Consider the following 13,759-nt stretch of genomic DNA (forward strand, 5'->3'; position numbering starts at 1 on the left):
CGTGTCATTAACATCCTTGACTTCACTAATTATCACATTGGGTCCTGGACACGACGTTCTGGTGTGGTTTGATGTATGCATGCATGGACGTTTTACAAATGCATGTTTAAAGTACAGGCTACCTAGACAAGTTAAAAATGCTGAATTAGTGCGGCTCATCTAAGGATTCAGTTCAGCAAATAGGCCTACTGGCTGACGATAGTAATGGCAATTTATTTTAAAGCTATGAATTATCAGATTATTTAAGCTAATAAAGAGTGAAGTTTAGCTGATGCAGCATGTCTGAAATTGAGCTTTGAATTGAGTGGGTCGCACAAATAATCGGAACCAAAACTAACATTTTGAATGCTCAAAAATGGTACATTGCAGATGTCAACTTTTTGACCAACCTCAGCACAGCATGTAACAAATAACTTTTCAGACAATAGATATGTAATTTTAAAAGGTCAGATCACCAGCGTAAGAGGTGTAAACTTGGGATTCATCATTTGGTGATTGTTACCACCAATCTATTGACTAAAAAACAAATTAACTCCTTATTCATGAGTGTTTTAAAGTATTATGTGGATAATTTATTTACAGATACAAGAATCAGTGCAATTGAAACAATAAATAGTAACACGTATTTGTATTCTTTGATCCACCTGGATTATCTCTGAACTATTTTAGTTAATCAGTGCAAGGTGAATTCTAATGTATAATTGGGGATGATTTATCGCCAAATTATCCTAGATAGGAAAAACATGGGGATATGTTTTCACCGTCTTCTTAAGTCACTTGAAGAAATGTAGGGCTATCACACATTTAATTAAGGCAGAAATAATTATGTGCATGTTGAACAATAAGGGGACTACTACTTCACAAAATAATGGCATACACTTATGACAATCTAGCTTTGATGAGGGAACGTCATATAAAGATTCAATTCCCACAACACATAACAAGGTTTTTGATGTGCAAGAAAAAGTACATACTTAAGCACTCTAGAGGAACGACTCTTTCAGATATGAATGGAAATTGCTGACAATTTCAGTATATGGGTGATCTGTCAATAGAAAACTCTGCATGCGTAAATAATCGAATAAAAAAAGAAAGGTTATATTGAAACACAAGTGCCCGTGTTGAATAATCAGGCGTCATAGCAGAGTGATGACACTAACTATGGCAAATCTCGTCAATATTTAACTATAAAACAGAAGTTGAACAACTGCCAAATTTAGGTAACTGGAGTTTCAGGCAGTTGGAGCCATAACTACCAAAAGGTAGAGTTAGGTTTGGGTGCTTTATTGTAGGGCAGCACAAGAAGCTTTAGTACTGAGGCAATTGGAGCAAATTGCCTTGTTTGGGAAAATTATGGTATGCTAAGCTGATCCAATTGTAGGATTCAAATTAAATCGACAATCGGTAATGTAAGGTTCCTATAAAGTTGCTATTCAAAATTTGTAATCCAGCGATCTTTCAAAAGATTAGTAAAACCGAAATCAGCAACTGTTTAATGGAAAATGCAGGCATGCTAAATACTCCTTTCTATGCAGACAATGCATTTTTAGCTTTGCTAGTTTATGGGATGGTCTTTTGCACAAGAGTATTGGCACTACTTTTACTACAGTACATGGAGGATTGCCATGAAATTTTAGACATTTCATCTCATGGTCAAATTGGTCCTAAATGTAAAATGTTCGCATATCCAATATGGTCATCTTGAAAATCTAGAAGTTTTATATATACATGTAGTTCGTTGAAAATGAAAATGGTGCAGATCAGACTTCCAATACAACATCAATTCCGTGCTGCCATGAAATTGGGGCATAAGATCATAAGAGAAAATTGAATTGTTCCTGACCAGGGAAAGTCCTTTAATTTTGCAAATATTGATCAACATTCTGGTGTAAAATCTGGAATTTTCAGTCATTTGTTCTCACAAACAATATGCTTTTGAGTCAAAACAGAAATGAAGTGTGTTTATTTAACGAATACTTGCCATCATTTCTGGAGGTTGCAAATTCCCCAGTCAGTTGAGATACGATTGATGTGTGGATCATTTGGGTGTCTGCTCTAAACATATTTTATATAGCCAAAGTGCTCAGGCAATTGGATTGGTTAAGAAGACTGGTTACTTCGTAGACTGCGCCAAATCGATATATCTTTTTATTTATGTAGAAGTTATGAAGACTAGTTTAGTGTGAGATTGTGGTGATGTGGCTGCTACACGTGATTGTGGTTAGTACGAGAGAAAAATTAGTTATTCTTACCCAGTACCTTTTATATATATGTAAAGTTAATGAAAATATATTATGATATATAATTGCTTATTAATTCATAGTTTGCACTGGGAACAGTGTTAAGCAATATTGTCAATAATATCCTTTGCCTCCCCCAACTTACATTTGCGGTGAATTTTACTCAGACGTTGCTCAATACTTGAGAAGTGATTCCAACAGTAACATTTTGAAGACCCCATCCACATTTTATAGCGAAACAATTATTTTGTGGACATTTTAGATTGTGTCATTTATTTTTAACCGTCTTGTGGTTTATAACCTATCCCTCACTTGTACATGGGGGGGGAGGCGATTTATTTGCAGTTGTCCTTTTTATAGGGGATCAAACACCTTTATTAGAAGGGTTTGATTATACAAGTATTGTAAACCAAAGTTGCTATATAATTTTGAAGCTTCCTTCATAAATAGCAGTGGAAGTACAAGTTGTGTTCTTTGTATAAAAATAATTTTATAAAACATGAAACAGATTATCTTTATTTATCTAATACGATCTAAATTTAGGCTACTATATAATTATTTTGTTCGTTACTTCCAGGTATTCCACTAGGATTATAAGACGCCATCAGTTTCACATTCAAGTTCTTTTCATTTCACAAATCAACGAACTAGAACATTTAACACTTCAAAACCATATTCCTTTTTCAATGCAAAACGCTTGAAATGGAATATCATTAAAAAAAATAATTGTGTTCATTTGAAGTAGTTGAAAAAGTTTTTTTTAGAGTTTCATACCAGATATTTCTAAATTATTTCATGATAAATGAATCTCCAGCTATATGATGAATCAAAACTTTTGTGTATTGATAATTACCAATATGTATTGTCAACTATCAACAGTGCTAGTCCAAAAGAATTTTAAACTGAGGGACACGACTCCATTGCTATAAAAATGGATAAGCTTTCTGCTCACTTGTCAGCTTTTTGACAACGCACATGTGCTGGAGAATCAGAATAATAGATTCGGACATTGTATTAATATAATGACATTCCCTACCCTCTTTAGTTTCATTTTGATGGATTAATAATCAAAGGTCAACATTTTGTCGAATTTCCCTTCAAAGAGATAGGTGGAAATGTACACAGAGAATTTTTATGTTCTGTAGTCAACTTTTTGCCAATGTGATGGTCATAAATACCTGAAATTACTGTTTTCTACAGAATTTGTGCCAAAAACTCTCTCGTAATCCACGAAAATCTGGTCAAAAATGTAATTTTTTTCACCCAATCTCAAGCTAATTATGATTCAGTGGACGTATCCACGTCTATTTATAGTAACTATAAAGTGGCCATTCTCTAAGTCGGTGCTGTACAACCCGCGGCCCGCGGGCTGATTTTAAATGGCCCGCCAGAGCTCGAGCAGCTATATAGTCGTTGCTTTTCAGTCTTTGGCTGCGGCCCTCGGCTTCAAGAAAAACATTTTGTAGTGGCCCATGGTGTCAAAAAGGTCGGACAGCACTGCTCTAAGTAACAGTCCTGAATGAATGATCATATCAGCAAGAAGTTTTCACCAGAGAATTTCTCATGGTGTCTAGCTGGTCCTATGGAAATGGTGCCAGTCTGATTACCTTTTCTCCACAACTTCTGAAAATATTTTGATGAAATATCAGAAAGAATCTTCGAATGATGACTTTACAGATTTGTATTAGTGATGTTAATCCCTCATTAAGATGGCTGCCATTACAAAACCTAGATGTCCACCATTATTACAACTACATAAAAGCCAAACGACCATTTTGTATAAAACTGCCGGATGTAATTTACCAGACGTGACAAAAAACATCCTGGAATGAAAACCTTTTAAGTTTGTAAAAATCATGCAGATCCCACCATCAAATAAGACCAGTTACTAAAAATAATGTTTAAAAAAAAAAAAACTTTAAATGACTTCTTCTAAGAGTAGAACTTTACAGAAATTGACCTGGAAAGAATAACGGAAATCTGCTATTAAATATAGCTGTTGTTTCTAAATTAGAAATATAAACTTACCCTTTAAAACCACTGAATATAAATTTGGCAACAAGTGTTTAGCACGAATTCCTTTCAAACTGTAAAATCGATGCCGTTCCACCATCAGGTACGGACAGTTGTTACTTGATTTAATTATATCCCGAGAATTTGAAAATTATCTTTAACATTGCTAATTACAATTTACCAAACTTTGCAAAATGAATCTTGGCATGAACATATTTCACGTTAGTGTAAGCGTTGGTAATTTGCCATGAAAAATGCCCGAAGTTACTAAAATTAGAATAAACTTTAATAACTATTTCTAAATACCCGCCTACAGGATTCGAACAAATTTTGCAAATTGCTCTAGCTTGAATGTCTTTCAGATTTATGCAAACGATGTCATTATGGCATCAAATATGGCTGCCTTTGCTAAATGTATATGCAGTATAGAAGATAGAGAAAATTGTTCGCCACAATTTCAGCACAGTGATTATAAATTTTAAACATTTTAGTTGCATCTGCAACTTTTTCGACCAGTTGTGCCAGATCCGCTCATTCATTGAGTATTACGTGCAAAATCGTATACGTCCTTTAATTTCATTACTGTTTTCAGCACATACAATACAAAGCTAGAACTCATACGCGAGTCCTTCCAGAGTTTGGTGTGCCACCATTTGCACACATTCTGTAGGTTGCAGACACCTGGACTATATCTTGCTGAGGAATGAAAGCTAAGTGCCTTTCCCAAGAATGGGTCAGGAGAATCATCCTTGACTAGCCTGTGTTGGTATTGAAACTGTAACCTTTGGAATACTTGTCCAGTGCTTTGCCTACTGAGCCACAACAGCTCCCTCAAAATAGAAAGACCACTTCTGATTTGTAATATCAATTGACAAACTCAAAGCTGAAAGAGATTTAAGTCCATATTTTGAAGATCTCGTTCAACTTGAAGAAACTTAATTCATTGCAAGTAATATGATGCATAGACCGACTCTTTCTTTGCCCCCTACAAATCAGACCAAGAGTTTTTCTTTTCAAGATCATTTGGGACAGGAAATTAAAAAGTGCTGGTCTCTTATCAATAAAGACAATTATTATGCACGCCCAAAGGTACACAAGGTACATGTTCACATTACAAAACATTCAAACCCTCTCGAATAACTTTGCACGATAATAATATACTTCAGATGTATGTCGGCACAGCAATTTATAGAAAATTCATTAAAAAAGTTCCTTTGAAGATTTTTATGGCAACAAAATTTAATTAAAAATATCAATGGGGATGGCATGTCTTTTCTGTCGCATGCTAGGAAGAAGCAAATTATACACGATCGCTAAGCCAATGTGGAATCTCTCCAGTAACTTGCCTTGGGTCATTGGCTCTGTCATTTTCTCAGGATCTATCTCCAGTAGTTGGACCGGCCGCGGCATATAGCCTGTCATGTGCTGCAAAATGGCGTTAAACCCAAACTAACAATAGCACTGCGTATGTATATTAGGGGTCAAGCAAAATATTTTTAAACAGTTGGCCGTAATTGATAATTTGGTAGTGATGGTTTGCTAAAGTCATCTAATGCACATCTTGATTGTAAATTGATCTAAGTCAAATTCTTTCTTCAAATGTATTAAAATGAAAAAATTCACCATGGATGTTCACTGGGCCACAGTTAATCCTATGGATCATACCCAAATATATGTCGATAGCTGCAGTACGGATTATTTCGGCTATTTAGGAAACAAGGATTAAGCGAGAAGTATCGAATGATCTATTTTTCCTTGTCATTCATAACCTCTTGGTCAATTCAAAGTCAATAAAATCCTAGAAATAGAAAGAGTTCATCTGAATAGTTTCATTATTTTTTGCGGAGATATTTCTGTTAACAAATTGTATGATTTTTCATAACAACATAACAACATTTACCGTTTTACCGTTGGAAAATAGCAAGATTATAGTATAGACGCAACTCAATAGTGAGTTAACATGTACCGGGATTTCTATTGTGTATGTATAATATGCTGTGTATTAGAGCATGTACTGACACAAAGAAAGACATGCTACTACTAAAATGGATTTTTTGTGATGTGTTTTTGAAATTCGATTGTATTTCAAGGGGAATATACCCCCCCCCCCGAAAAAAAACGTGTCTCAGTATTGATTTCCGTTTTAAAGCATGAATAATACATTAACACACATGCACTTTATAATCTCTCTACCCGTCTTCTCTGCACCCACATACACGCATTTAATTTCTCTCACATACGTCATGAAATAATAATAATAATAATAATAATTATTATTATTATTATTATTATTAGTATGTAACGTCTGTAGTAAGACCGGAAGTCATAATCATTGCCAACAGGAATTGCGCTATACAGCCTACACAAACCACGTGGTAGAATAATTTACACTTAAACAGAGTTGTCCCTGTCTCGCTTCAAGATACCTCTCTCTCTCTCTCTCTCTCTCTCAAACGTACTTGATCACTGATTGCATTAAATTTAGAGTTAATTTGGCTAGTTGATATCTTACCGAAAAATGTTATAGTCAAAATTTAGCTTGATGAAAAAGTTATAGCAAAAGTTGTATGATGCCCGATTTCGATTTAATTTTACGCCATTATATTTATCAAGCAAATAAATGGGAAAGCCATGTGACATTCTGTCCGAATAAAATGTTACAGTATGACCAGAAATTTTAACATAAGTACACTAAATTTCGCCAAAACATTTCGAGTCCAGAAATATGTCAGTCAATAAAAAATAAGCAAATAAATAAATACAAATAATATAAATTATGTAACAGTTGAATTGACTTGTACTTTATCCAGCGTGTCTATCAAGCTAAGATAGCTTTTCTTACCTTCTTATCAAAGCTTATGAATGAAACTTTGACCTGATAATGCATTATTTTCTGGCCACAAAAATAAAAAAAAAAAAAACAACACTAAAGGAGTTTTTGACATTAAATTCAATCCCAAGTGTACGATACCCTCTTGAGCCTTGCATATAAGGTTTATACAAGATAAAACCTATGAACATTTCTAATATTTCATACTAAATGCTCCATTTTGGACAATCCTTTTCTCAAGAGAGTAACACATGGGCTCCATAAAAATCACGGTTGATCAGCGCCCACAATAACTGGAACATTTCTAGGTCATTACCTCCAACTAGATTTCGACCAGTCAGCTCTCGACATAATCTGTTTTCTAAATAGATTATAACAACGTGTATTGTGCGAATGGTGATGGGAATCTGAGGAGATACGTAAAATATTAACTTCGATTGTAAGTTTGCAACATTTGTCCCATGATAAGTAATTACAGTAGTTGTATATAAGGGGGTATAAGAAACAAAACCCTGTTTTGTATTAGGACGACAGCATGATCCCCCCCCCCCCATGTTAGTTTAAAGAAAATACGAAAACTTTCTTCAGGCAACAGCATCGATTTCATTATTGATTTACTAGGTGAAGACCTATCATTGAATCATCATCGTCGTCATACAAAATAGGGTTGGCTGAGATACCATCCCCTTATACACAACTACTGCGGTTTTTACTTGAAATCGCTAGCGACTTACATTTGTATTTCACATAAAATTGTAATGTACCCAACATTCACACATAATTTTACACAGCCACTTCTCGAGATATTTTTAAAGTCCCAGCTTTTGCTATTATATAACTCTTATCATCATGGCAGTACAAGTACAGATTAATCTTACCGCTGATAAGAGAGCCATGTTCTAGCAGCTTGATAACATTTCCATGTCAAACTATTGATTTATCGACATAACACTTTTTCAGTTCGTCATCGACTGTGATCTTTATGTATTTATTATGAGATATTGGATTGTAAAGATTATCAATAACATCAGAAAGTTAGTCTGTGATAAAAGCAATCTTGCTAAAATAATTTCTGTGCGAACCAGAGATAACTTGATCTTATTTCTGTTTTTTAAATATGTGATGCACTTTTCATTGTCAAGCATACTCGTCATATGGTTACCTCAGAAAAGAATTCTTTTCATCTTTAACGTAGTATCCTCTACAGTGATATCTTCCATATTTCATATTTCTTAAAAAATTTGCTGAATATCGATTTTCTTATTTTGCAACTCTATTTGGTATTATATCAACAAGCAAATAGTCTTTAACACGTAGCTTCTGTATCAGATCTAACGTAATAAAATTCTCACCTCTTAGATAAGCTCGAAGTTGATAAAGAATTTTGTTGTAGATTGTCATATACAAGATTAATTTTTATTCTCGTATTTTGGCTTGATCTTTTTGTTTATTGCTGATAACGCAATACCTGCCGACCGCTCCTGTGGCCTAGTGGTCAGAGCGTCCGCCTCGGATGAGGGAGGTCGTGGGTTCGAACCCAGGCCGAGTCATATCAAAGACTTACAAAAATGGTACTAACAGCTACCTCGCTTAGCACTCAGCATTAAGAGGTTAGTATTAGGACTGGTCGGCCTGTTGTCAGGATAATGTGACTGGGTGGGACATCATGCTACATGTCTGCGGCATGATGCCCCAGTGCTAGACATCACTATAAACTGCCACACTGCAGACATCGTAGCGATATGAATGAAAAATTGTTAAAGCTACGTTAAAAATCCAAATCACATCACAATACCTGCCCCTGACACTATCAACAATAATGGATTTGCGGTTAGTATCATGGGAATGTAATTCAGCGAGTCTATTATTTTACTGTATATTTTCTAGCCTGTCTGACGCAGTAAAGATTTTTTATGTTGATATTTATAGTATTTGATCAGTTCATCCTTATCAATGTCTGATAGCCCTGATGAGATATGATTGAAGTCGATTATTTCTTTTCTTGTCATTATGAAACTGTTTTAGTTATTATTTCAATTGCCGTAGTAAAGGTATTTTTCAGCGGCAGCCTTATCAACGAGAGTATTAAATTTAATATTGACATGGTCATCAAGAAAATCTCTGTGCTTGTTACATGTTTAGGCTCTCGAAAACAGTTACACAGAAAGAGCGAAGACAACAAGCTTTGCAAAATTTAACAAATAATTTATTTCCCTATTAAAACCTGGTAAAAATGGAAAATAGAAATTACGGTTTTAAGAATCAAATCCAAAATTAATCCAAGAATAATCCAAGAATTAAAAATTAGAAGCCCTAGAAATAAAATGTTCTAATGAATTTGAGTTAGAGTCCCGACGAAAATCCAAAATGGAAGGCGATGACGTATACTGTAGCCAGTATAGCACTTACGTGTCAACATTTCTTTGTTGAAACACAGAAAACAATCCGGTGTTTGAATTCCAAATAAGTTTCAATAAATATCTCTGTCCATGAATTCTGTATGAGCACTTAAATATACACAGGGAAAAGAATTAATCTCATAGAATCCAAATAATTTGAAGAAAAATTAAAATGTGACTCCAAGTGGTCACAACAGAAAAAAAAACACGACCTTGACGTCGAAGTGTTTAAAAGCCCAACTGATATAATTTCTAAAAACATCGGTATTAAACATGACTACTGCGCAACTCCAGTAAAACCAGAATTTCGAAAAGAGAATATTACATGTAAATAGTCATGTACACCCGTGCAGCCTCGATTCCACCCGAAAATTCCACAATAGGAACGCATAAAAAAAATAAAAAAAGAAGTTTACTTCAACTGTTAATAGTTTTGAATCAAGGTCAGGATCTAGGTCAGCATAAAGATACAAAGTTCTATTATTAAATGTTTACGAAAAGACAGTCAGGTCAAACTAATTTCTGGAAAATGTTAAATTCCAGTAAACAAAATTACATTGCTATAACATGTAATGGAATATAAAAAAATTAAAACAAACAAACAATTACATTAAAACAAAATAAAGATTAAATCAAATATACACAAAAGTACTTTTCATATACTTTAGACGAGATATCATTGTATCTGCTATCTGTTAAGACTTTACGATCTAAGGATGAATATGGGGGATCAAAATTTGTTGGTATTTCAGTCATATCATTGGCTCTATCACGATAAATATCTTCTGTTTCGTCGATATAACTAACAACATAAGTGTCTCATCTTAAAATGTTTAAATACTAGATATTGCCTGAGAATTATGTATGCTGTTGCAAAACTCAAAAGACCGCGAATGTCTGCTTCTTCTAAATATATGTTGTTGACGGGCATGTTTAGGTATCCAGCAATCACTTCTTTGATATTTCTGTATTTTGCTTCTATTAATAACTTTCAAGCTGTTAATATCATTATAGATTACAATCATATTAAAATCGCAATGACCTATACTAGGTCACCGAGTGTATGCATCTGAAACATTGAGAATCCTGGGCAAGAGCATTTAGCTTTGACAACATAAATCCGGAAATACAAGTATTTGTTTGTGTTTACTGCAGGATCAAGTGTAAATTGTTGAGAATAAACAACAAAAACACTCGGTGCCGTATACAGCGTAGTCCAAGTTGTATCATCAGCTGACCCTTCTTTTCTCAAGTTTTATATATATATATATATATATATATATATATATATATATATATATATATATATATATATATATGTATGCGCGTGTGTGTGTGTGTGTGTGTGGTGTACCCAGAACTTATTTTTAATACACCTTGTAGTTGAAATTTACATACTGCTACTAGCGCTGGACACTGTATTTTGATCCAAAAGACTGATGTTTCTCCGTTTGTGGTTCACTGGCTCGATAATAAGGCTGTTAAAAGCAAAAACATAACTTGGATTATTCTCCAAATATTGACTTGAAGCAGATGCAAACACCCCACCCCAAGCGATTTTGTCTAGAATCAGCTAGATGTCGTATATGGCCAACATTACTTTAATCTCGTTTTTTTCTTTGTTTTACTACTACCAATCACAAGCGCTTGGGTAACACTATCTACTTACTGTTTATTGGTAAGATCGGATGTAGAAACAGGTACATATATAGAAGTTATCTTGTTAGCAGCCATACTGATCGCACCTAAAACTGCCTCCGGATTTTTTAAGATACTTGGCATCTGCAGCAGTAATTATACCTGCTGATGCTGCACTTATTTCAGCTTCCACGTATAGTTTATTTGAAAGATCAAACGGGGCGACTGGTTTATAAGTCGTTGTTATTTTATTTGAATCCATGTTTAAAATACCTGTCATCGTATCGGCGGATTTTGCTCCTTGTGATGTATTATTTCCTATTATGATATCGTCGACGTCATTATTATTTGTTAAATCTGAAGTTGCTGATGGAATTGCCGTAGTTGTTTTCCTGTTCGATCCCATGTCCAGATTTCCCACCAATGGGTCGCCAGATTTTATAACAAGGTTATCCTTGTAAAACTATACATTTGTTACAGAGTCGTTATTGGTTAAAATTGTCTTATCAAGTTGAGTATTACAAATTAATTTCCCGCCCATATCTTTATTTCTAGCCATCGTCCCACCAGCAGGTGGCAACTTGTTATTATCAACAGCAATAAGTTGTACATAACTTACTGCTTGTGAGCTATTTATGTTAGAAGGAGGGTATTCGGTCTCAAGATTTACTTTTTCTTTTACTCATGTTGATATTTTCTGTCATCTTTCCACCTGGCAACGATAACTTGCTATTACTGGCCGCGCTAAGTTGGACAACACTTACTGCCTGTGAGTTATTTGCGTTGATTGGTGAATATGTTGTTTCAAGGTCTAGCGCTCGCTGACCTGACATGCTTAAATTACCTGTCATTTTATATCCAGTTTAAAAATAAAATGTAATTTCTTAAATCTACGCCAGCCGTTGTGGTTATAGTTTCTTTTTCTGTTGAGCTGTTGATTAACATACCAAATTTTGTCTAATAGCTCATTCTTATATCTTACCGCACGATAAAATTTAACACTGACCGTCTGAAATTTTTGTGTGAATATCTAGTATAGAATGAGCATAATTAACTTTGACACGGAGCGATTAATAAAATATCAACACAACCACGGCCTACCAGATTGACATTATCTGATATTCCGCTTAGCAACGACGAGATGGATAAGCAACAATCGTATTTTTCATTGTCACGCAAGAGAAAATGTAATGCAGTCTGTCTAGCACAAGGCTTCTACAATATCGATCGAGTTATCAGGCGAAATACATGTTGTTTTATACTATTTTCTGGACAGGACAATATTGACGTACAAAAGATAGCACGAGAGCAATGCGGAGATATATTAAGAGATAAATTTGCTAAGCGATATCACGACGCTACTGGTAATGGCAAACACAAGTTTCTTGTTATTTGATAAGCTAGCACGATATCGAAATCGCATGTTCAGATGTGAAATAGACAAATTTATTGACTGTGATAATTAATATAACGGTAAACATATGAAAATTAGTCTAACAGTCAAAAATCTAAAATTAGTCTTACAAAAATAAAAAAAATAAAAAAATGGACCAGAAACGAATAGTGGTTCTAAAGAAGGTTGAGCAGGAACGTCGTGGTCAACAACAGACAGCAGAAGAAACTCCCAGACTTTTTAGACCAATGACTAAAGCGGTACTTGGAAAATAGCCATATAGTTCTGCGGTATCACCAGAAGGTCTTAACAAGTTATCGGAGAAAAAGAACCTAGTTGAAAAAGAACAGAAAAAGCTGCAGAACATATTGCTGAGCGAAGAGGAGACCCTGAAGAACTAAAAAAAAATCTTGTATCTGAGTCAATGAGGCCACATGAAGATTTAACAAGGGAAAGAAAAGCTTTGGCTATATTATAATTAAAAAGATGCTAGAGGAAGATCAAATTAGCTTTTATTTATATAAAAAAAACTGAGAGACCTAATAAGCGACGAAGATTTTTTAAAAAATTTGAAAGATAATATAGATAAAGATCAGAATAATGTTCATCAAAATCGCAGATGGCCAGATGATAATTCTAGTAATTTTACTCTGGAGTTGAGAGATATTATTAAAACAGGCAATCAAGCTGAATGAAATCAGCCAAATCAGGAACCCACGAATAATTTTTAAAATCGTATAATAAAATGCGTGCTGATTTATTGCCGATGTAGTTCAAAGATTGATGCTATTAATTCATCAAAGTAAGACACCAATGCGAGGTCAGAAATCGACAACAAAACTTTTTAAATTTTAGATAATCTTGGATCAAATGGTTATCTAACATCCGACGAATATTATATTTTACATAGTGATTTGATTCGCAGAGAATTAATTGGCTAACCGCAAAGCACAAACTACCCTTAGTTCAGTTTTATTTATCAGATAAAATAAGAATGTTATCAACAACGTTATTGCTTGATTCATCGCAGAATACATCTGACAGCGCAAACTTCTCTGTTATTTATAATCTACCAATATCACTTGACAAAGGTAGGCAAGCGTCCCCAAAACAATACGAAATATGACTAGTATCAGCTACTGCTTGGCTCTCAATAGCAAATGTGTAACTAATGTTAATGATGATTTTAAATTCGGAGTAAGAACAGGAAATGTTATCGATGGGAACTCTGTTAAGATAAAACAAG

Source organism: Sinohyriopsis cumingii, chromosome 2, assembly GCF_028554795.1.
Source record: "Sinohyriopsis cumingii isolate HCF-2022 chromosome 2, ASM2855479v2, whole genome shotgun sequence".
Classification (NCBI taxonomy): domain Eukaryota; kingdom Metazoa; phylum Mollusca; class Bivalvia; order Unionida; family Unionidae; genus Sinohyriopsis; species Sinohyriopsis cumingii.